The 23,953-nt window shown below is 39.4% G+C and overlaps 1 long non-coding RNA gene across 1 annotated transcript in view; it reads left to right on the top strand.

Moving 5' to 3' along the window:
* LOC141470489 (uncharacterized) overlaps nt 1-23,953 on the top strand; it is a 102,239-nt gene that overhangs the window by 60,325 nt on the left and 17,961 nt on the right. Inside the window, exon 6 of the long non-coding RNA XR_012463486.1 lies at nt 23,395-23,472. This is a non-coding gene — a long non-coding RNA (uncharacterized lncRNA). The remainder of the gene's footprint in view (nt 1-23,394; nt 23,473-23,953) is intronic.

The following is a 23,953-nucleotide window of genomic DNA, read 5'->3' as shown; positions in this document are numbered from 1 at the left end:
GAGAAAGTGATCTTCCACTTGAACAGATTTTTTTTTTTCTCCTCCTTTGTAGGTAAAGTATGCTTTTAAAAAACATTGCTAAAAGCACAGTAGACTGTTCACATTTTGGAAGGTGTTTATTCTTTCAGAAGGCTAGCAAATCAAAACCAGTAGCTACCTTCAACGTGTGCTTAGTTAGAACATCCTGACACAGCTTCAACTTCTGGAAAACTTTGCAGTCCCTCAGCATTATATCCTGGTTTTGGTTGAGAGTAACACAGTGCTCTTCCTATCTATGCAGCTTCCACATTCTTTCAGAATTAATTACTCCCATGTTTCAGTTAGAACATCTTTCTTGGTAAGCCTACATTCCCTCAGCATGTCAGAAGGAATATTCTCATATTCAAGCTCTATTGAGTAACATCATCTGCTTGCAGAGTTTCTCATTGCCTTCCGAAATATGTATTGATGAATTTAAATAAAACAAGTCCCAAAACACACACCTAATTCTTGTGTATTCACGATCTAAATATACTTTACAGGCTTTTAATCTTCTTCCTGAACTCTTAAGTTTGGTTTTTTAATGTGGTAACCATATGGCTTTAATACCATAAGTTCTGATATTTACTGATACTTTCATTCTAGCATGCATAGTTCTCTTATACCTCAAGGACTCTTTAGCTGTGCTAATATAGCTAACGATATTGCTTGACTTTATTAAAGCCTACTAATGTGTTTAAATGGGATTGAGAGGTCACAGAGTTTCCCTTCACAGTCAGTTCTGTATTTTTACATGCTCACATTAATGTGTATTACAGAATATCTATGCAGATGATTAAAAGAAAAAGCTCTGTAGCTTTTTTGTGTCACTGGAAAGTAGGGTCCAGGTATGTACCCTACTCGGGTCAGGCTGCATATGAACAAATAGCTGTCACCTAAAGATAAATTGCATATGCATTATACATCTACAAGACAATTTCTGAAGGGAAAAGTATATTATATTGTCATGGGCTCCTGTCCCATTTTTATTAATGTCCCAAATTTGGGAGTCCTAACTGAAACAAAAGTTACTTACTGTAATGCCTGGGCATGAAAGAGAGCGCTCCCTTCCTGATAACAAAATAACACTGGCTAAGAATAATTTGGTTAAATTCTTCCTTGTTTTTCCACTCTATAGAACTCTTGTATCTCCCCCTGCCTCTTTTTTTCCCCAGAGTTTCTTACAATCTGCTGTTTCAATAACTGCTGCACTTTCTTGGTGTCCTATATCCCAGTTGGGCCCAAGTAATAAGTAGAGACTAGAGACTTTCCCTTAATCATTGTATCTTACTGCTGACATCTTTGTAAGTAAGGAGCAGATTATGTCTAGTGTTGTACCACTGTTAAGTTATGGGAATGTCTTCCTTCACTTTCTAGCCTTCTTGATGTTGTTCTAGTCACACTGTTTCCTAACCAATTCTAGTTGACATTGCATGTCCTCTGAAATGGTGTACATGTGCTGTTCCCTGCCTTTACGTGCTTTATCTGTTTAATTGGAGCCTTGAAAGACATCTTGTGCACCTCAAAATAATGCTTCATGGCACTACAGTTGGAGGAACATACCTGACATCTACCATAGTCTGGGATATGACAAAAAAATCGGAGGCTAGCTTAAAGGAGGGATTCCCAAAATCTTGGTATTTCTTATGGTACGCACATGAGAAAAAGACATCTGAAAAACGCATGCAAATGTATTTCTCTTCTGCAAATGCAGAGCCTGGGACAAAATTCAAAACAGCTGTAACCCCTGCCTCAGAGAGGTACAATACAGCTGTATTTCTACAGGGATGTTATCCCAGGAAAGTAGATTGGGCAACTCCTGATCTAAGGTATTAGTATTTTATTATCATTATGTTCTTCTGACACCCACACATGAGCATTTACATTACCAGTGCATCAAAAAAGGTCATAGTTGCTTAAATAAATAACACTGCTATTTTGCAAATGAGCAATTAAGTTATGAAAGAAGCCTCTTTTCATATAGCTGCTGGCTTTGATCCTTCTTTGCATTATTTAACACAGAAGACTCCGGAGTGAATTCCTTTTGTCAGATATGGAGCGTAGCTTTGCTGAGATAACATCTCGCGTGACCTCCTCAAGCAGGGAGAGAGCAGACCGAAGGCTGATAGCAGTAGGTTCTGCACTTCCCTATGGCGGAATTGTCTCGGTTGTCTTTGCAGCCTCCCTGTTCACTCGCTCCCAACCTTTCCCCCACCATTCCTTTGCAATGATTTCTTCTGGTTCCTGGTACTGAAGTCCATGGTCTCAGCGCAGTGTGTGCCCTCTGCAGTAGTTGATTTCTGTCTCGAGTGCTTTTTCCAAGACTCTCAAAGGATTTGCTGCCTTCCCCGCACCTCCTCGTTCCTATCTCCAAGTCAGAGCACTGCCTACACAAAATGTTTGGCTTGGCGTAGGTGCCATTACATAAGCCACCACAGACGGGAGAGTGGTAAGCCCAACCTCTGGAGCTGGAAAAACCAATTGACAAGTGGTAATGTCCCTTTATATTGCAGCTTATCAAAAGGGATTCCAGGAGGGAAAAAGTTAAAGAAGAATTCCTGTGAAATTCAGAATTACATTCGTTTTTGAGAAAAACATGAGTTAATGTTTACTGTAAAGTTCTTTTTTGACTACAGGCTGAACAAGGAAGGAAACAAAACATTTTGAGTTCTCTCTGTAAGGCAGCTACTTTCTCCGTGCCTTTTTCTTTCCTCTGTTTAATTCCCAATACCCTAGAGACTCAGTTTCCTCCCTTAGCAGGGACTGTGACCTTAAAAATAGCCAGCTCCAAAATAAACACAGAAAAAAACCACTTCAATTGTTTCAAATACGTGGTAAGTAACCAAAACTGCATCCATGCTAAAGCTGAAATTCATAATCTTTTGGAGCTGCAACTGGGACTTTTGTTTCTCTGAGAATTAGCATTCATTATTTTGTGTTCATGCTGCATGCCTGCCGCTCTCTTCCAAGAAGTTTGTTAAAACTTAGGATGCCATTTGTAAGTAATTTGTCGCTATTTTTACCACTCTTGCAAAATTTTTAGAGGGGACACTATCACTTTGGATGAGGTCCAGTCGGGGCACCAAACGCCTAAGGAAGTGGTGATCCCAGGCTGTTTTCATGGTGTTCTCCTAGTGGGCTCTTTTTCTGCTTCTAGATATCACAGCTGCCTGGGGCCAGCTGGAAGAATCGACAATTTATTGAACAGAAAGCTTTTTCTGTCTCTTTTGCTTCTAGTTTTAAGACTCCTTTCTCTGATTCAGCTGGATGAAGGAGGAGGGGGTCCAGCCTGGACCTCCCCTCTGCATTGAGGCCATGCTATAACCCCATCCATAAGCTGTCTCATTGCCACCACTGCCACTGCTGCCTTTACATCTGTCCACAGTTGGACCAGAGTTTGCAGTTTCTACAAAAGCTTTTTCCAGGAAAAGGACTTACCATCAAACAGATTTCATGGGGATGGGAACCAAGCCCCAGCCTATTCCATTAACAGAAGGCTAGTGTCCATATGTTAAAGCAGTTGTTAACAGCTGTACTCAACATTTCATTGAGGAGCCCTTGGTCATATATAACCAGTATAAGGACAGAAGGACAGGAGAAAGGACGTGCAAGTCCGCAAAATAAATCCCCTCTGGCAAGCAAGTATTGCAGAGGAATATTTTCAGAGGCTGGCCAATGCCCTTGTATGGAAAAGTCAGTCAGGTCTTACAAACACCTCTCACTGGGCAGATGTGTCTCCGACCTTGCTTAGGAAGGTTTAAAACTGGTAGAAATTCAGGAGTAACAGTCCATTGGGTCTTCAAACACATTTCAAACTCTTCTCCCACAAACAGACAGCAAGTAGTGCCTGCGCAGACTGTCACAAAATGCAGGTATACCCTCTGCTTTTCAAGGGCTGATTTCATGTTGCAGGGAGGAATTTTCTACCTCTTCCCACATGAATATGCCAGCTATATCTGTGTGGTATAGCAAATATTTAGGCACTTGACTCTTTTCCTCGGAATATAGTCTAAAATCCTTCATTTATATAGAAAAATGTTACGGTGTTTTGAAGTCTCAGAATAGGACTATGAAACTTTTTTGATTAACGCAGACAGCTTGGTCTTTAGGTGCAGGGGAAAGAGGAACAGCTAGAAAACGAGCAGGGAAAAATAGCAAAAGAACATTTTGTGTACTTTTCCATCTAAGATATAGCTGGCTTTGGGCAGGTTTTTTTAATCCGTCGTGTTAGTCTAATCCACAGGGAACTCATTTTGAAATTAAATATACCAAAGCATTTATGATTTACAAAGAGGGAAAAAATAAAAGCCTTAAAAAATATCTTGTGTTTGATGTATTTGTCGCTATGAAAATATTGACAAAAGGCAAAAGAATGGCCTTCATTTAGCTTATTATTGTTGGCTTGCTTTAATGCTTTCTTATTAAGGGTAAACTCCCATTAAGATGTGAGATTAACTCTTTCACAGTTGTGAAGGAATAAAAGATGGAAACTTTGAATGTGAAACTCCTGTAAACAATGATTCTAAACTAGATAATCTGTGATTCCTACTCAGAAGTATGTAATGTGGCAGAGGGGAGCTTTTAAAAGTAAAAAACATATATGGAATAGTCTGTGCAGAATTTATGCTTCAAAATATCTTTAAAAAGCAGCCTCCCATGTAAAATCAGAAACATGGTGTTAATTACACAGTTCTAAAAGTATTTCAGAAAATAAATACTTTATGGGGGGAAAAAAAGAGCGTAAAAATCTTATAAACTCTGAGTGTGCATGTGTAAAATAAGGAGATCTCTTCACTGAAGTGTTAACTACAGACCCAACTCAAGTGTTACTGGGACCTTAACTTCATTCACCCACAAAAACCTCTAGTTTTGTGGAGTGGTATTTTTCACTTGAGTCAGCTTGTCCTTCGGGAGCCTGTTTTGAAGAACAAGTGCTACCGATGTTTAAATCGGTAATGCAATAGAGAAGTGGCGAGAGACTTCAAACTTGAGTTAATACAGTGCATCAGCTGCTAATCCAGTCATGCTGTGCCGCTAATCAAATCATCCTGGTAGTCCAAGCGCTGTTTTTCAGTGTAGTAACTGTCACACGAGTAAGAACTAGGTTGAAGCCCATGCCAGAACTGCATCTTAGCAGGGCATACCCAAACCAGCTTCTGGCCGGCTGGTCTGGGTCGCAGACACTGTCTGGATGTGGCAGTACAAGAGATCAGCTTCTAAGGCAGATAAACGAGTCCCTTGCGAACACCATGCTGCAGTGGCTATGCTGCTGCTAATACTACCTGCACTTGTTAGTTTGAAGCCCACTTATGTAGCTGAAAACTCATTAAGGTTGGCAGGAGAATGATTACCTAGCTCCGGGTTAGTAATGTGATGCCTGATGTTGCAGAGGAGGCAAACCTGAAGTTTAAGCTGTCTGTTGTTGCTTTACAGAAAGACAAGTGTTGCTGTTGCCAGCACAGAATTCCTAAAAGAAATTGCTAATTTGAACTATTTATTCCATTAAAATCCCATTGAATTAGCATTAATAATGAAACTAACTGTATTGTTATCACTGTAGTATCTGAGGAAGCCTGTTGGCCAGAATGTTGTATGAACAGGAATGTCTGTTGGGATATTTAATTTCATCTCCCTTGACAATGTGTGATTGTTCTTTTTTGTACGTTTTCTGTTAACTATTAGCAGTCTGGATAACTTTGTGGAATAGGTACAAGTCACTCCAGGCCAGCACAAAGCACACAGAAGTCCGTATCTGAAGAATGCCAACATGCAAGGAGAATTTAAAGAGTTAGCATTTCACTCCAGTAAACCGAGATGTCCACATTTTCCTTCCCAGAATTTCCTACCAGACTCTGGTTATTTGTGCTGCCCAATACACCTCCATGTCTATATAATTAAGAGTAAGCTTTAGGGTTGCTACTTACACTACAAGGACCTGATCCTGCAAAGACAGGATCCTGCAAAGATCCTTTGGGCCATCTGTGTAGTCTTGTTTGAAGACCGTTTGCTCAGATGTGCAGGATCTGCTCTCCCTTGGCATTTCACAAGCCTTTCATCACTGTCTCACATCAGATTTTAACTGATGCCTTGGTCTCGGTAGATATATAGCTCTTGGCATTTAAGACCATATCCTCGCAATACTTGCATTGTATTATGCTTATTTTATTAGAATTTAGTTAAGAGTCACAGGTTTTGATTGGTTTGCCATGGGGACACAGAAGGAAATTACGGATGTAGGAGGTATCGGTAATAAAGCTTATAATAAGCAGTAAGATTGTGCGTGGAGTTGTGGACCAGAAATACCATTTCCATGCAAAATTCACTCGGTGTCCAGGGTTCTCCTTTTTTTTTTCCTCGGCTTCTTTTTGTGTTGTATTATTTTGTATCGTTGGAGTTTGTGGATTTCTTTGTCTCAGGAACCTGCAATATTTAAAATATAGGGGGACATTGCTTTATTAAAACAATTCTTTTAGTTGTCACGGCAACTGGTCTTACATAAATGATGAAGAGAAGAGGAGTGTATGTAAAGACATACGTTAGGTCATAGTGGTAAATCCAGTACTTTTTAAACTAACAAGAAAGCACTCTGGGGTTTGTTGTTGCTGTGGTTCATTTTATTCCAGATGATTTTTACAACTTTAGTATTATCCAGGTTCACAATCAAAAATCACAGCACTTCTAGGCTCACAGCTGTATCAGTTCGACTCTCTTATCTATATAAGCTTCTCCATTAGGAAATAGATTTGTCAAAAATGAACACAGAACTATATAATAAAAAGTCAGATGTGGTACTTTGTGATTCTCCACAAAGTATTTTTCTGCTCTTCTTTTCCAAAACTTCACTCAGTCAGATAGGCAGAAACTAGAACATTAGGGAGAATGCTGCAGTGACCCTGTGGTTATCTGATTAACCATTTAATACAAATCATTAATTTTCTTACAGCTTTGCTGTATTAAAGGATAATTGGAAACTTCTAGTGGGGTGTGTATGTATATATTATTCTAGGATCAGCATATATAATTTCCAGCACTTACAAGTGGTTAAGGAACAGTTCACTAAAGAAGTGGAATCCCAAAGACAAAAACTGTGCTGACAAAATCTAGGATTTTTCTCTTTCTCTAGTGATTTAACAGTAGAATCAAAATTAAACAATACTAACATTTCTTTACTGCTCAAAAAGTTTGCTACACTTAAGAAAAAAGTGTCAAAGAAATGTGCCATAATTAACATGCTTATTCTTTTTGTCCCCATTATATGATTTTCAGTATGATTTCTAAACCTTTTTCCCAATTTTTGCCAGTTGTTTTTTAATCTTTATTCTCATCTGTCTGTAATCATCTCACTTTTCCTTTCCTATTTTACCTTTCTCTTTTTTTTTTGCTTACAGAACTTTTGTTTCCTGCATGCCTAAATTAATTTTCACTTTTTCCCTTACAACTGTATGCGCTGCATGTAGAGTCTCCTGTTTGCAGTGCTATTAGGAGAAGCCCTTTCAAAATAGAAAATATTACAAATTCCCTACAGGATGCGATTGGTCCTATTCTAACATACAGCAAACCAAAGCTGGTAAGTTATATATATGGCTGTAGACCACTGATGCCCACGCGAACGGTGTTCTTCCACACTGGTTTCCCTCTCTTGCTTACAAGCTGCTCTTTTTTGTCAACAGAAGACCAGGGTGCTCGAAGTATTCTGCATCAGCTAGCTAACAGACGCCAAACAGCACAGAGATTCACACTGTCCTGAACTAATATAATACCCCTCATGGAAGTGACTCCAAGCCATTTGTTTCATCAGCCTTGAAAGCTTGCAGTTGTAGAGGAGATGACTGAAAAGTGCTATTGGAAGGCAAATACCGCTTCAAACCTCAAACCCACATGACTGGTTTGTCTTTTTAATTCCGGTTCTCCAAATTTAAGGGCTAGAACCAACTTCTCTTTCATGCCCTCCTGATTGTTGAAAGTAAGCCGTGGTAGCTTTGGTGGGTCTAGAAAAGGGGCTGTGATACAGCCTGTGGGGACGGCACTGCGTAAGTTCTAGAAATCAGTGTAACTAGTTGCAAGAACAGCAGCAGGCAGCAAAGTTAACAGGGACTCTGCAGTCCGCCCAGAGGTACCTCACTTAGGTAAGTCAAAAGCGTAATGCAACTGTGCCTCCATCATACCTCCCTAATGTTTTTATTTAAATTGAAGTTGAACAATAGGGTGTGTAGACTTTTGCGTTTTCAAATGTCAGCAGGTGAAACTCAATGTATTCTTCCCAGAAGCTCACGCAAACATTTTTTTCGTAATCTTTTTCTTGCTGTGTTTAAGTTTGCAGCTGCTGGATTCTGCTTTGAGTTTCAAGTTCAAAGGCACCCAGACACTCTTTGTGAAATATCACAGAAACCACTGAACTTCACCTGGCTTCGCAAGGAAATCTTGTCAAACCACGAGTTTCCCACATTTCCAGTGAGAAACCTTGCGTTAACTCTGAGCTTTTTTCTCCCAGCTCAGACTGGAGTTAGCTTAACTCTGAAGGATCACGACCCTTAGGGAACTTCTTCATGAACCTAGGCCTGTTTTCAAGTTTGTAACCGAACTCGGAATTCTTTCCCCGATTTTTGGGGTTTTGCAACAAAAGCAAAGGATAACTGTAATCAACATGGCTTTTAAATCGGTGGTTTTAGAGATGGGTCGTAACCTTTGAACACAGCGTCTGTGCAGTAAGCCTGGCAGGCGTCCAGATTTTGGCAGGTTTGTTCAAGTTTCGAAAGAGCCGTCCCACCTGTTGTCACAGCAGTGCGGCAGATTGCTAGCCCCACCGCAAAGATACAGGACGCCGCGAAATATGTCTGGGAGAAATAACATCTCCCATGAAAGACAGAGGGCTATATTGTGTTGGAAGAGGCAGCCCTCACGTGAGGGCTGGACGGGGGTCGTTTAGCAGCTGGACTCTTCAGAGGCGTCTCTCTCAGGGCTTGCTGTAGCATGGTCTGGAGTGGGACCTCCACCATATGTTAAGAGCATCGCACGCATGCCTGTCCAGCGCAGCTCTGGCTCCGCCGAGGGTACAGGCTGTGGTAATCGTTCTCCTCCTGTCCTTTTATATATATATACACCACAGATCTAGGCGGCCCAAACAAATCACTTGCTGTACCTCTTCCTTGCTGGGACGGGAGGGGTCAGCGTGTAGCTTGGGAATTTCTCACGTGTAAAAGTGCAGAGCGATGTAGGGTTAGTGACCAATGTGTCACAGTCGTATGGGAACTGTGAGCTAAATTCTTCCCTTTTCGGAGATTTTACCCTGCTCTCTCTGGGGGGCTCAGAGGAGTCTTCTTTCAGCACAGTCAGGCACACCAGCTTGCTTTCGTTTACCACCAAGAGATAAAGCTTCAAAATAAGCTTCTCCAAGCTGTTTTTCCAGGTAGCTGGTTCACTCTGCCACCTGCGCTCTGGGAAGGCTCTTGAGGGCCAGCCATTTCTTCCCATTCAGTTGCCTATTGCATGACCTGGCTCATGGAATATCCAGTAGCAGCATCACACCGGAGTGCAAGTCTTCGTAAGAAAAGAGGGAACAGAAATGTGTTGCTTTAACCTGATCTCTTCTAACGTTGGTGTGCCTGCGTAATGCCCGCGTTACCTGTGTAATGCCTGTGTTATTATTCCTTACCTGCTTTGCTGATTTAACTTTTGTATTGCAAGTCCCTCAACATCAGAGCTGCCTTAAAATCAATAATGGTTAGTTTTTCATTATATAATGAAATTTGTAGGAAATTCAGGAAGTATAATTTCATTATATTATGAAATTCCAGGGTGGTTTTTTTCTAAAACCTATATCCCCTTTTCAAATATAGCATTAGCCCAGGCTCTTTGGTCATTATGTATCATGAAAGCAAATGTAAGCAAAATTCCCTCAGCCATTTTTTATTTATAGGTAGGTGAGAAAAACGTAGTCTTTCTGTTGTAGGTTTGGGTTTTGATTTTGGATTTTTTGTTTTGTTTTGTTTTGTTTTTTTCTTAGGAAAGAGTGTAAAAATGTCTGAATCTTTAAACCTGAAATTTGGCAGGTACCTAAATCACAGAATCTTCATGGTTGGAAGGGACCTTTGAGATCATCGAGTCCAACCACAAATCTGTAATGAGTGGCTTGTGCTTTGCAGTTTTTTCCTAAAGATTTGCATATTTGCTTCTTAGGATACATCGGTTGCTAATACTTCTAGGAGCAGTCTGGTGGGTACACAGTTGAAAGAAAAAAAAGGAACGTGCTTATTAATTCTTGGGGCATTTTGCTTTTAGCAGCTACGGCATTGCTTTGTTCTGCTTTTGCTATCCCTAGCTAATTTCACATGAGGTAGATAGTTAAATTTGAATGAAAAGTTGTCTGCCGAGACGGAGGTAGGCTCCGTTCTTTAAACGTCCGTTGGCTGGTTTTGTTGCAAGTGCTTTAAAAGCTGTGCTGAAGACTGTAAAGTTCCTGGAGCTGTAATAGAAAACATTAGCGTCTGGACTTTCAAGGGAAGAATGTGGTTAAGATTATAGCGACTGAGTCACTGTCAATGGGTGGTCTTGAGTCCATATGGCGCACAGTAGACACAGAAGAGCCTTTGCTCAGATAGGTGACGAGCTGCGCTCGCCGAGGTGAAAGTGTTGGAAAAGGGCCGCCCTAGGCTATATTTTGCCTCCGCGGGGGTAAAATACGGTGAGGTTGTTGCTTCTCAGCGCGGTTTTGTTTCAACTTCGCTACAAAACAAGATAAAGGGTTTGCTTAAAAGCTCGGTCGCCGCAACGCTACATGCTCCTTTTGGCTTCTTTTCATTCGGCGCATTTTCATTGTTCTGTTAGGCTTTTAATGAGACAGTTACAAAATGTCTGCCTCACTCTGACCGCCATTTTGTAGCCTGATTGTTGGATAATGAAGACTGTGAGAAATAGAAAATAAACAGCGTGGCATGGAGGAGATTTCAAAAGGAGTACAAAATCTGCATGTTTTATTTAGACGCTTAATTGTTGCCGACTGGCTGCATTTAAACAAGCGACTTTACAGTGTCTGGAAGAAAACCAGCTCCCGAATTTGAGGAGCTGACCTTGGGTAGATGCCATCAACTGTTCTTTTCTGTTGGCACGACCGTGCTGCTGGCAGGGTCTCCCTGTAGCTGCAGCCGCTCACCCGGCTCTGAATCAGAACCTGCTTACGCTGTACTAGGCCACCAAATTACGCCATTTATTCTGAATATTATTTGCAGCCCCTGCAGTAACCAAGATCTGATCTAGAATATATAGGGTATTTAAAAATAAGAACCTTCAAAATAGCTGTGATTAAGCTTCTCCCATAGAGCAACACAAAACGTTGTTCAGAAAAAAAAATAGGGGGGGGGGGGTGATGCTACAAGTTTGCTGAAAGCAAATGAAAAATGCACAGTGGGAATCGAAAGGACACCATGGAGCTGGTACTGTGGTCCTATGGACATGGCACAGACGGTGTGAGGAGTGAAGTTAGTGGCATTTACTTCGTTCCTTTATGAAAAACTCTATTTTGTGTGTATAAGGTGGGCAAGGGGGGATGGGGAAGGGCGCTTTACATTCACAGTAGGGTGCAGCTTCAAAGCTGTTTAAAATTCTCCCATATCTTAATGATAATAGTTAATCCCAGTATCAGAACAGTACTTCTATTTTTAAAATGCAATCAATCAATCATTTTAATACATTGCACCCTTAGTGCTAAACACCTCAGAAAACGGTGTGTACGGCAGTAAAAATAAAGCATCTGAAACTCCTTCTGGAGAGTCGTTCTTCCTTTCTTTCTCACCCATAACATCTACAGGGAAATCTCAAAGCTGCAAGAAAAATGAGGAATTACATAACAGGGAATAAATCCTCCAAACAAGGCCGACTGCCAGGCAGGGATTGCTGTCATGGACTGAGCAAGGAGGGACAGAGAAATTGCCACACCTGACTAAAGTGCTCTCTAGAAATATAGCACATACTGTTTTGTTCTTGGGTTTTGGCTTTTGGCTTTTGAGGTGGGAATTGCATACAGATGCTACGCTTTCTTTTAAGAGGATTACACTGAAACTTCTTTCTGTTTTCTTCTCAGGACAGATTCCTATGTCTACCATGCTCTTTCAGAAAGCTGTTCATATAGATGTGATAGAGGTTGTAGGTAATTCAACTAAAGTTTGTGCCTTTGCCACAGTGATTCACACAAAAGCTCAGAAGTCTCTTGTACATATGTTTTTCACCTGCAAAATAAGGATTAATGCTTCCTTATCGTTAGTGCTTACAAATTACTTTGAAGTTCCTCCAATATGTGGCAAATATACCTATCACTGTTGGTAGTGAGAAAAATGTGAACTACATGACTCAGTCATGTTAACAGTGTATTAACTGGGAGATTTTTAATATAACTTGAATATAAAAGTATCAGCACTGTATTCCAGCAAATAACCAACTACAGTGAGAGCATACCTCCGTAAGTGTATTACCTGTGTGTTTTTTCTCATGAGTGAGCTTTTTCTTGGGTCACTCATTTTCTGAGACTGACCCTCACCCATTGTATTCATCATAGGCTTTGATTTTCTAAAGGATCAGCAAGAAACAGTGATGTTTTCAGTCATCAAACTGGAAGGACCATCGCATTGGACCAAAAATGCCCAAAATCATCTCACGTGAATCATGAATTAATTTCAAACAGTCTTATTACCTCAACAATAAATAAAGGGGGAAGTTCTGAAAGAGCTATTTTATTTCAGTTAAACAGTAGCCTCCACAAGTAAGTATTTATGTAACAAAAAATAACTCAATGCAAAGCGAGTTTAGTTGAGGTGAAACTGTAGACAAAGGTGCAAGTGATCTGGACTCTGATCATAGGTCACAGAGATAAGACATCTGGATTTCCAGTCAATTCTCTGAAGGTGTAACTAAGAGTTAATAAGGTTTGCTTTCCTCCTACAGAAAAGCATTTTTTACTCAGTGTCTGAAATCTAGGTTCCTTGGGGGATTAATAAGTGGTTTTCCATTAATTCAAAATAACAATCTTGGAACTACAAGGCAGCTTATGATAGTACTTCCTAGCCTTATGGATTCATAACTGTATTAGCATATTTTTGTGATTTCTACGTATAAATACATCTTTCCCAGGGACAGCTGCCTCAGCAAGCACAACACAAACATTCATGCCAAGACTTCTTTAAAATGTTTACCACTTTGATAAGCCATATCTTAGGCAATAACTCAAAAGAATTTTTTTTAAAGTAGCAATAATGAGGGCTTGTATTCTGTGTTTGTCTAGTCTCCTAGGCCCCTTCCATTACGTGTTTCATTTTAACAGGCAGCAAGTATGTTCTGCTGCTTCCTTGAGATGCGTCTGTGTTGCTGACATCTGGAAGGCAGCCATATGGGGTTCCACGCATAGTTTTTGGAAACACCATTTGCTGGTGGAACGATCCAGAGCAGACACCTCTTCTGGCAGAACTTTATTGCCATCTATTTTTAGTTGAACTCTTATACATCAGTTCACTGTGCGTGAGCCACAAGAGCACGGCTTGTAGAGAGACGATCCAAGAAGAAAGGAAGACTTCTCTGTGTGGTACTTAAAGTGCGTGGGGGTGGCTTATCTGCACATACCTTCCATGGCCTGCCTCCATCCCATTAGTATAATGTCACAAACTGTATTCAGAGTTGACAAAGAAACTGAAACTGGGAGTTGCACTGTCCTTTCTGTTATCCTCGTAGCACATGGGAGCCTATAATGAACTTTGGAGGACAATGCTGGCCAGAGAACTGCAGTTCTAAAATAGCAGACATGATGTGCTCCACCAGCAGAGCACACATATGAACAATGCATCCTACAAATGAATAGATTAGTAACTCTCTTTTGGGATCTCTCAGCTGAGGTCTGCAGCTTGCCAATAATTCTAAGAAGGGCTGTTGACTCTTGTTCTGCCAAAAACCAGGGAAAGTCTGGAGTTTCCCTAAATGCTGTGGCAGTGGAGAGGATTAAAAACTCTGTAGGTTTCCTGCAAAATTTTGCAGTCTCCATCTCCGTAAAAAACTGCCGTTCTGAGGTTTGCAGAAGCAGCTTGTTTTTAGTGATGTTGGTACTCATGCTTTTGTAACTTATTGCACATGTTAGATAAATTTATAAGTATGTATGGTTTTAGTTCATCCTCCTTAAATACCTATGGTATAAATGAAAGACTTAAAAGGTCTCTTAGTAGGGTATGTTATTAGTGTATGTTTTGAAATTCATCCTACAGTTCCATGCATTGCTTGTTTGAATGGTAGAGGACAGACTGTCACCGTGGAGTATATCAGGCGTCTGATTCTTTCCTGAGCCTTTTCTGAAAAGGAGATGTTAGATATAGGAAGGGCATGGCACTCAGAATCTTAAGTTCTATTTGAATATTTGAAGTGCCATTTGTGCAAAATGTATCATATATTTGCCACACAACTGTTTTAAGTTCCAAAACACATAAAGAACCCCCATGAAAAATTTCATTTTCTTTCCTGAAGGTGCTTGGGCTTATTTTGTAATTGATTTTTTAAATTATTTTTAAGTAAGACCTTTCTCCTCTGAATGTAGATGGCAAATTTTGCAAACAGTTTGCAAGCAATTAGTTTGCACAGTGTTTGGACACTCAAAAGGACTTTACAGATCAGCAGCAGCAAGGAATGTAAGCTAGTGCCAGGTGAATCGCCAGCTTTCATTCCTTTCCCATAGTTAATGTCAAAGGGTCAGAAATCAGTATTTTCAACAAAATTGTAAAAATTGCAGTGCCTGTGTTTCCAGAAGTGAAAAAGCTTGCTAACATTCAGCATCAGCTCTGTTAGGCTGCTTATGGGGATGACTTTTTACTTGGGTATTTTTTGTCTGATTATTGCTTCTTGACATTACTTTACCAGAGTCACTCATTTAAAAGATGTCAGGGAGAAGACCTCAAACAAATGCCAGTATTTAAAGGTCATTACCATTGTTTCCCTTTGATATTAGACACCTGTTTTCATGTAGCAAGAAGCTTTTTTTGCTCTCCTTTATCAGGTCCCAGTTATGATAACACGTGTAGCTTGAGTAGATATACTTAAGATCTAGTCTGGTATCCAGATACAGGTATAAACCTTTAAAAATTACATTGCATGCTATACCGGGCTTCCTGTCTATATTAATCACTTTGGGATAACAGACCATTCTGAGAGCACTTGTGTTATTAGCGAAGATATAAATGAATCATTTGTGTGTTCTCATGTGCCTTATTAAAGCAATCCTATATATTATGTTCCCATCTTACTCCAGATGTTGCAAAATACTTAGTTTACTTTATTTGCAGTACGGATAGTTGAAGTCGTGACAATCCTATTCATCCTTTCTACTTTAATACTTGGTAGTAGGTTATGTTTACGTTAGAAAGATCATAGTTGTTCTTACATGAATTACCAAGTAGGTGAGTGTTATAATTGTTATTCAGAGCTTAGATGATTCATTATTGATAGAAAGTGGTGTTCCGTTCTTAAATGAATGGGCTGTTTGTTTGGAACGCTCAGTGTTACAGTTGTCTTTCCGATGACGATGATTTGGGGTTTGGTTTCTTTTTTAGCAACGTTCTAGCAAAAAAATACTGGTAATCCACCACCAAACTTTGCAGGCTCCTGGTTTTCTACCGGCCCAACCTTTTGTAAAGACAGTATCCGCTATCTTTGGAGGAGGCAGATTAGCATGCTGCAAAAGGCAAAAGACTGAAATGTCATTAAAGAATTCAGCAAGTCTGACAGACTTTTGTACTGAATCTTTGCATTTGCAAATTCTCATTCACGTGAAAATTTTCTGTGAAAGTTTGTTTGCAGTCGTAATTAAAGTTTTGTACATTCAAAATGTCTCCTGGTGGATAGGCTCAGTCTGCCTTCACTGAAATAAATCAGCCCCACAGTCCAGCTGACAACAGTGCACTTTCAGTACCCAGCAACTAGATTAGAGCATGTTCTGGGTGGTGGAGGGATTATAGTACCCCAGTGCATTGATGCTAATATTCTTGGAGGAAAAGTTGCTCCACTGTAGAGTTGTTACATCCCAGTTTATCATCCACATTTTATTTAAGAGTCTGTGGCTTTTTTGTTTGCTTTTGTGAAGGCGCTTTCTGTGCACTGTTGATGCTGAACGACATAGAAATTAGGAAACGTGTATATTAACATTTCCACAGCACTGTAAAAGATTGTGGCAAATGTGCATTTGCCAACATAACTAGTATCAAAAAACGATGCATGTACAATATATGGACAAGGAAATGTTTAAATGTTAGCAGGGAAAGTTAAGCGTTTAGATTTCTTAAGTATTGTGTTTTTAAATATTCGACTTTGGTGTTGTATGAATGTTTGGATTTTTTTTGCTTGTTGTTTTGCCTCCTTGCTTGCTTATGTATTTTACAGGCTCTGATTTTCTTGCCACAATAGAGCAGACAGAATTACTTGATGTTGAGAACCTTGTTAATTTTATGGCCCATTTTCACATGAAGATCAGCTTTTATTTCCCCTCTCACTCTTTATTCTTGATTCAATTGTCAGTAAGGTTTACTGAGCAAAAACACTGGATGTATTATGGGAAGAAATCTAATCAATGCAGCACCAAGGGACAGTCCTTCAGCGTCCTCCCTAGTGGCTGTGAGCCAGACTAGAGGTTACTACGAGGTTACTCTGTCTGACTTTAACCAAAATACCCATCTACTTCTGAAAAGGCTGCTGGCAGCCTTGTGCGTGTGTAACAGAAGCCTCATTAATATAAGCTCCCAATATATATACACCTGTTACACTAGCCCCCAGCACAGAGCCTGTGTTTCCTATTTTAAACACTTTGCATGTCTGTCTACATTCCCTTCTGTCTGCAGTTGCTCTTGTGTGGTACTGCAGAGCAGCTCCTATGCAGTACCTCCAGGGAATGCAGAAGGCTAAATAAAGTTGTGGCAGATGTCGGTGGACTTTGCCAAACGCTATTTTTCAGGTTAGATAGTTTGAAAGATTCATTGATTAATCCAGACTTTCTTACAGAAGTAAGCTCATTAGTAGCCTCTTTAAGTGTGCGTTTCTTTAATGCCTGCATCTTTTTCAGGTATCGATGCACAGAATTGCATGGACATACGTGTGGGAAATCTTTATTTGATTGGCAAAACTCTGCTTCTCACCTCCCTCCCAAATCCTAACCCTCCTGTTCGTGTATTAGTGTTTAACTCCTCTGAAAGTTGAATTCTTTGAAAGATTCAGCACTTCCTTAGGGCTGTTACCTGTTTTGGCTCTGAGTTCTAATAAATCATTTGACATCAAAATGACTCTTAAGATAAACTTTTCCCCTTTTATGAAATATTTGTTCAGCACATTCCAGAATATGGGTTTACCTCAGAAGTTACATATCTTCTTTGTTAAAGACAAAACAAGGATCAAAAGCAGTACCAGATACAACTGCTGATTCAGCACAGGAACAAAACCTTAGCATACCCGCTGAGCAATGTACTTTCTGGCTACCTACCTTGGTTTTCCTGACCGATGCGTTCAGAATCAGGTGTGTTAGTATTTATTCTCGGCCCTTGCTGTATTTTGCATAAAAGATCAGTGAGTTTGCTTCACGTAGCTCCCTAGGAAAGTATGTTGTTCCCCCAGGCAGGTCCAAAGATGCTGCAAAGGGGTGATGTTCTGAGGCTCTGGCCCAGGAGCCGGCAGCACCCCCTTAGCTGCACGCAGGTCGGTCCCCAGGGACACCCTTCTGGTAGTCGTGTGACTCCTATTCCATCATATGTGGAGCAAAATTTCTGTCGGGCTCATCTGCTATTACACTGACAGTTTTCATCATTGTTTTCATAATGCGTAGTTGCTAATGTCTGTGTTTTATTTTTGTTTCCAAAGCCTTTTCCATGGAAATTCCCAGTAAGGTTTGAATGTTACCGCTAGATATGGATGGCTAAGAGTGGCCAGCAGTTCTACTGTGAAACGTGCTGCGGTGAATCGGAGAAAGGCTGTAGGAACTGCAGTAGCTATACTTCAGTTTCAGCACTTCTCCACCTGCAGTGATGTTCTTCCTGCTCATAGTGTGTTGCAGCATTTGATTGTGAATTATTCTAGCCTGAGAAGTACGTGGCAATTTCAATATGCATGTACTTTAAACAAAACTTTTGAGAAATGCAATCCCCTCAGTTAAAAATCTTAAGTACTTAAGAATTAACAGTCTGAACCGGGATCTGTCTGGCCTACTCTCTTGTTTCGGGCAGTGATTAGTAGACTGTAGTTATGGAAAAAATACAAGTGGTATGTATATGGAATAAATAGGCAGAAGTGCCGTGGTTATTCCAAGTTAGTCACACTGCATGTGGATAATCATCCTGGACTACAGTTGCCATAGGCCAGAGCATTCTTACGCTAAAACCTGCTATTTGTACGATTGGATTCACAATGCAATATTTTAGCATATGGGCCTGCACAGTGCATTTTGTGAAACGCCAGACAAGTCTGGGGTTAAGTCCATGTATTCCAGCCATTTGCAAATGATCTAAATGTATGAACAGTCATCTTCAATGACAGCAAATACAAGATTGTTCAAATGCAATCAATAACTAACTTACTCTTAATTATTTTTAGTAAACTGCTTGTTTACATAATGGTTTTGATTTGCCTTCATTGTTTCCATGTTACTTCAGCATAAACCTCATTTTTTCAGTCTTTGCAGGTGGTTTGAGGGCTTAGACTGTAAGAAGCCATTTTCTACTGTTGGTTGAAGTGGCATCATGTCACAAAAATTTGCATTTGCCTTTATATTGGTAGAGTTGCACAGGCTGTGGAGCTTATGGGCATAGGAAATAGCTGTAATTACCACACCTAGGATGTCTTTTGGCAAATATTAAATTATTCCAAAGAAGATTCATAGCCTACACTTTCCTAAAATGGGATTAGTGGTGTCACTTCATGGAGGTCCTACTTCAGCCTTATCCATTGTGTTTTAGTAGGCTTCATCTCCCGGCTGTCAGTCACGTAACCGCATTTGACCACAAATGCTATTTTATGCTTTTCATATGTTCTCTTACTTTCACCAAGATTATCTTGAACAGGTGAAGCAGAAATGAGTTATAGTTTTCCAAGATATATTTAGGAGATAGTTGCTTTATTTCTTGAAAGTTGAATGAAGTTCCATAAATTTAAAAAACGCAAGTATCACATCCAGCAAGCTAACACTGAGGACACTATGTTGTTCAAGGAACATTTAGAGCTCAAATCCATTTTTGTTAAATCAGATTTCTTATTTCAAGACAGCAAGTATTAGTTAACCATTTTAAAGGAATAAAGCTCTGGTTTGGTCATGATGGTAGAGATAATGGGCAGCATAGGCCTATTTTTCCAGTTGTGGTTAGGTTGTTTTTTCACAGTGTGTCTCAGTGAGCAAATGCTTTAGTCCACATGAAACAGAAGTGAGCATTTGATTCTTTTACATGAGTGCTATTAGTTACATTATTTGGGTAAGTTCACAATTATTTTTTTTTTAGTATTCTTAGTAGTAGTTATTTGGAGGAAGACTTTTTTTCCAAGGGAAGGCAGTGAACAAGGAAGTGACTCTTCACAAGTTTCATGTGATACATTAGATTATTGAAACCTAGTTGGTATAAGCTATGTTAGTATTGTGAGCGTGTTTCTGGAAGGAAACATTTCCCTACAAAGAACCTCTCAGAGCAAGTGCTTTTAATTCTTCGCAGGAATTTGCTGCTACTTTCAGATCTAAGATTTTCCAACTAAGAAAAGCAAAGATTTTCAGTCCGTGAATCAAGTGGCGTACACAGGGATCTTTGAATATCAGAGAGGAAAAATGTTAAAACTTCTCAAGAAAGATTAGTCAGCAGTCTGACCTGTACAGGGAGAGGGAGGAGGGAAGGAGAACCTGTAAAAGTTGTGAAATTATCACAATAGTCTAGTTAAGGGTCACTGTAAATTGCAGCTTACTAATGTTTTGCTGCATGGAGGAAATAATTCATATAGAAGTGAGCCAATGGAGTTCCACTTCCTGGAAGTCAGGTAGAGGTAATGTAGACTCAAACCTACTGCTCTGGGTGGCAGGTTCTCAAAAAATACTTGCAGGCTATTGCTCAAGTGGTGAAAAAGACCCCAGCAATGGGATTCCAGTCAGTCGTGTTGTTTCGGGGGGGAGGGTTAATCAATTAGAAGGATAATTTTCCCTTTCTTTCCATAAAGTGAACATTCTGCATTGCTATGAAGAGAACTGTGACTTTTTCATTTTAGTGGACATTATGTGTCAGTTATACAATGTTTGGCATTTCGTATTGCACTACTGTCATTAGGTGTACGAATTACATTTTAAAAATCATGAGTTAAACCAGCAATCCTGTTGTATTGAAACCTGCCATGGTAAAAGGGTGGCTTATCCCATTTGCCTTCAAAATATGTACTCAGGTTAAGTTAAAACAGGTATACTGATTTCCACTGTCAGCCATAAATCCTTGAGGTTATCTTTAGCACTCTTTTTTGGTGCGTTGGGTTAGTGGGGACCCAACAGCCCTGTGACTTTGGCTAAAACTAGATGTAGATTTGCTTAACTATCCCAGTATGTAGATATTAAGTACAAATGACAATTTTACTCTCTGTTCTAGATATGCATTATCATTAGTTCTCTGGCTCTCAGGCTGTATCACTTTACTGTCTCCGAATACTATAGTTAACTCACTCCTGCTGTTTTGTGTTCTCTTTTTACTTTTACTCACAAAATACAGTTCTTGCTAGAGATGGTCATATTTGTTGCTTGGGGAACAATGTGTCTGATGTTCAATTATGTCCCAATTCAGAACAATACAGAAACACCTCTTTAATTTGAATCCCATATTTAACTTAAGTTCTTGAAGCCCTTGAATCATGGGCATAGTGCATTTCAGAAAATGGACACAAGCTTAACATAGTGTTTCTTGTACATTCTCATGTTTCAACAGAAATATATCTGGCAACTGCTGTTCTTCTATGATAAATCTAAGAGTGAAGGTTTTCTTATTAGTCCTCTGGAGAAGGAATTTAAGACCCAGTCAGGAAAACACTGACATGACTGAGTAAAGTTCTTCATGTCTAAACATCTGTAGGCTTGTAGCCTTTTGTAATAATGGAATAGTCTGAAAACCATGTCTATAAAATCTCAATATGGCACTGTATCAACACATATTCTTTACACAGCTTTAAGGCAGTCAGGTTTGAAGAGTTTCTTTATCTGTTGCATTTCTATCCCATCTTGTGTCTGAACTTTTTTTCTGCCTGTGGGTTCCCATTGGCCACATGTCTGACTGAGGCTAAAGCTTATTTTTGTGTACATTTTTGTACAGTACCTGTATTCTGTTTTAAGGAAAAATACACACGTGCATTTTTCTTCTTTATTAATAAACTCTGTGACAATTTAAAATAAATTCTTTCAGCTGTTCAGAATGGTACACAGATGTACCAGCACATTTCAGAGTAAGTTAAATAGAGAGCGAAGTATTATGTCACCAAAGGAGCAGAGGAAGAGGAGCTGGTCTCTGACCACTAAAGCAAATTAAAGCAGTGCTAAGATGGTGGCTTTGAGAAAAATAAGCCAGACGATTCTAGTACTTAGGTGAACTATGGAAGCAGCAACAAAAGAGAGAAAAATCTTACCAAAGGAAAATTGTGGGAAAAGTATAAAGGTATACTGTGGAGTGAAGAACAATACTGAAACAGCTGGGGAAAATCAGTTTGGGACATAAAGCAAAAAAGGGGGTGGAGCGGTGGAGTGTAAAGCCTTATAAAGGCCATAACATTAACATGATTGATACTTCACAGAAGGAGAGGATTGGAATGAGGGGTGAATAGGCATTGATATGAAGACCTGTCTGATATCCAAGCATAGGAATACCAGTCTGAAGTCTTCACCTCTCCTTGTAGATTGTGTGGGAAACTCTGATGCCTTACCGTGTTTCATTCCAAGGCCAGGTATCTCACAGTGGGTAACCCAAACCTAATTTTTAGGATACTTAAGTCTATATAGGGCTTTGCTATTAGACTTGCAGTGAAGAGAATATTCACTAGCATTTAGATTTATTTGGAAGAAGATGATCTTTAAGGACCCTTCCAACCCAAAGCATTCTATGATTTTAGCTGCATGTATAGGTAATTCCTAAGCTGCTGCTATGGAGAGAGAAAAGAGAAAGGCTCCTAAGGGGTTGGTTCAGGGTACCTGTGTTAGATATGCACTACAGATTTCTCTCTGAAGGACCCTGTATCTACTGACACTATATATGGTTCTATCATCTTAATTTAGACAGGTAAAGTAAGCTGTATCCTCTCTCTGCCTCTTTATCTTCCTATTCTATAAACAAAGGCAATAGTTTTTCTACCGTGAGGTTGCGAGGGTAGCATTCAACAGGAGTTGTGAAGCACTTACATGTTACAGTGGTCACAGATTGAGAAGTGCCAAAATGAGAGGTGTCTTTTGTTAGAGGAAAACAGTATTCCATGGAGATTTGATTTGCTGTTGCATATATGTAAATTTTAATGACATAGAGAAAAATAACCTCTCCTCAAAACAGCAGCAGAATAAACTGAATAAAGCTAGAAGTGGTAAGAAGTGAATAGATTTAGCATGCAGTCTGATGAATAGGCAGAGAACAGTCATAGCATCACTTCTTTGGGATGACCCAGAATAATTTGTCTAGAGCGTCATTTCATGTTCTCCATAGTTCTATCACTCTCACAGCAGAAGAAAACAAAAATTATTATTTCGCCATACTGTATATATTTTTATACGTAATTAGTGGTTTCTATGTTTGTGATTACAAAGCATATGCAAAGGTATTACTGACAGATGCATTATCAAAAAAACTTAGTATCACTGGCTGAGATTAAACTGCTGAATACTACATTTTATGAATAATTTATATGTGATATATTGATGTACATGCTTGGTTGATTAGTCTGAGCACAGTTAATCTTTCTACTACCAATCAGTATAGTAATTTTAAAGGACTGAAACCAAGGCAATATGCAGAAGTAAAGGTTGAAATATTTTTATCTGGTAACTTTTCTTTAAAATTGCTCGGCTGTGAAAGTAGAGGAGACTTTTTTACTTGAAGCTTTCAAGGTTTCTGGCAGCTAAATTGAGTAGTGTCAGAAATCTTAAGTCATAGTGCTTCCCTGAGGGTAGAGTCGTCCCTCTACAAAGTGCCGTTCGTGCCCCACTTACCTTCAATTAAGGCTTTCAAAATAAGTTTGAAGTGGGACACTGGTCTTCTACTGAAGCACATTCCTCACCTGCAGAATAGATTTTGGAAGGCCTGCATTTAGTATCTGTATGTCTTTTTCTCACTTTTTTCCCCTGTAATGATAACATAAATATTTTTTTTTCTTCTTTCTTTTTTGAAACAGAAAGAATGACTTACTGGGGAACCAAGTTAGAAGATGAAAGAAGTGAAGATTGGTCATCTATGCAGAGGAAATTACAAGGTACGCATAGCAATAACAATGGAGATTCATTTCTTGCTGGTGCTTAGGTCTTCATGGTAGATTACTTCTGGCAGTGAAGTTTAAAAATAGTCCTCAGAAACCTTGAAAAAGATGTTTTGAAAAGAACTTTCTTCTTCTGTTTGATTGCCAGAGTAAGTAAAGTATTTATATCTTTATAAATATCTTTAAAATACGCCTTTAAGTTCATTACTATGCTGAATTGTAGCTGTATTTCTACAGGTAAATGGCAGTCACATCTATGAGCTTTTTTTTTTGGCAGAGGCCAGTAAAAACAACCCTTTTCCCAACACCAAACTGAAATCTCTCCAGACACTATAAATGGTCATTCTTGAGACTTTAAAATAATAATTTCATGGATTCATTTCAATCACCGTACACTCAATGCAGGAGTTGTACCATTTTCTCTTTTCTTTGTCATTTATAACGATTACAAGGAGATGTGCTAGTACCTGTTTTCCAC

The sequence above is a fragment of the Numenius arquata genome, chromosome 1 (assembly GCF_964106895.1).
Source record: "Numenius arquata chromosome 1, bNumArq3.hap1.1, whole genome shotgun sequence".
Lineage (NCBI taxonomy): Eukaryota > Metazoa > Chordata > Aves > Charadriiformes > Scolopacidae > Numenius > Numenius arquata.
Note: the sequence above shows the minus strand (reverse complement) of the source record. Positions and strands in the feature narration are given on the sequence as shown.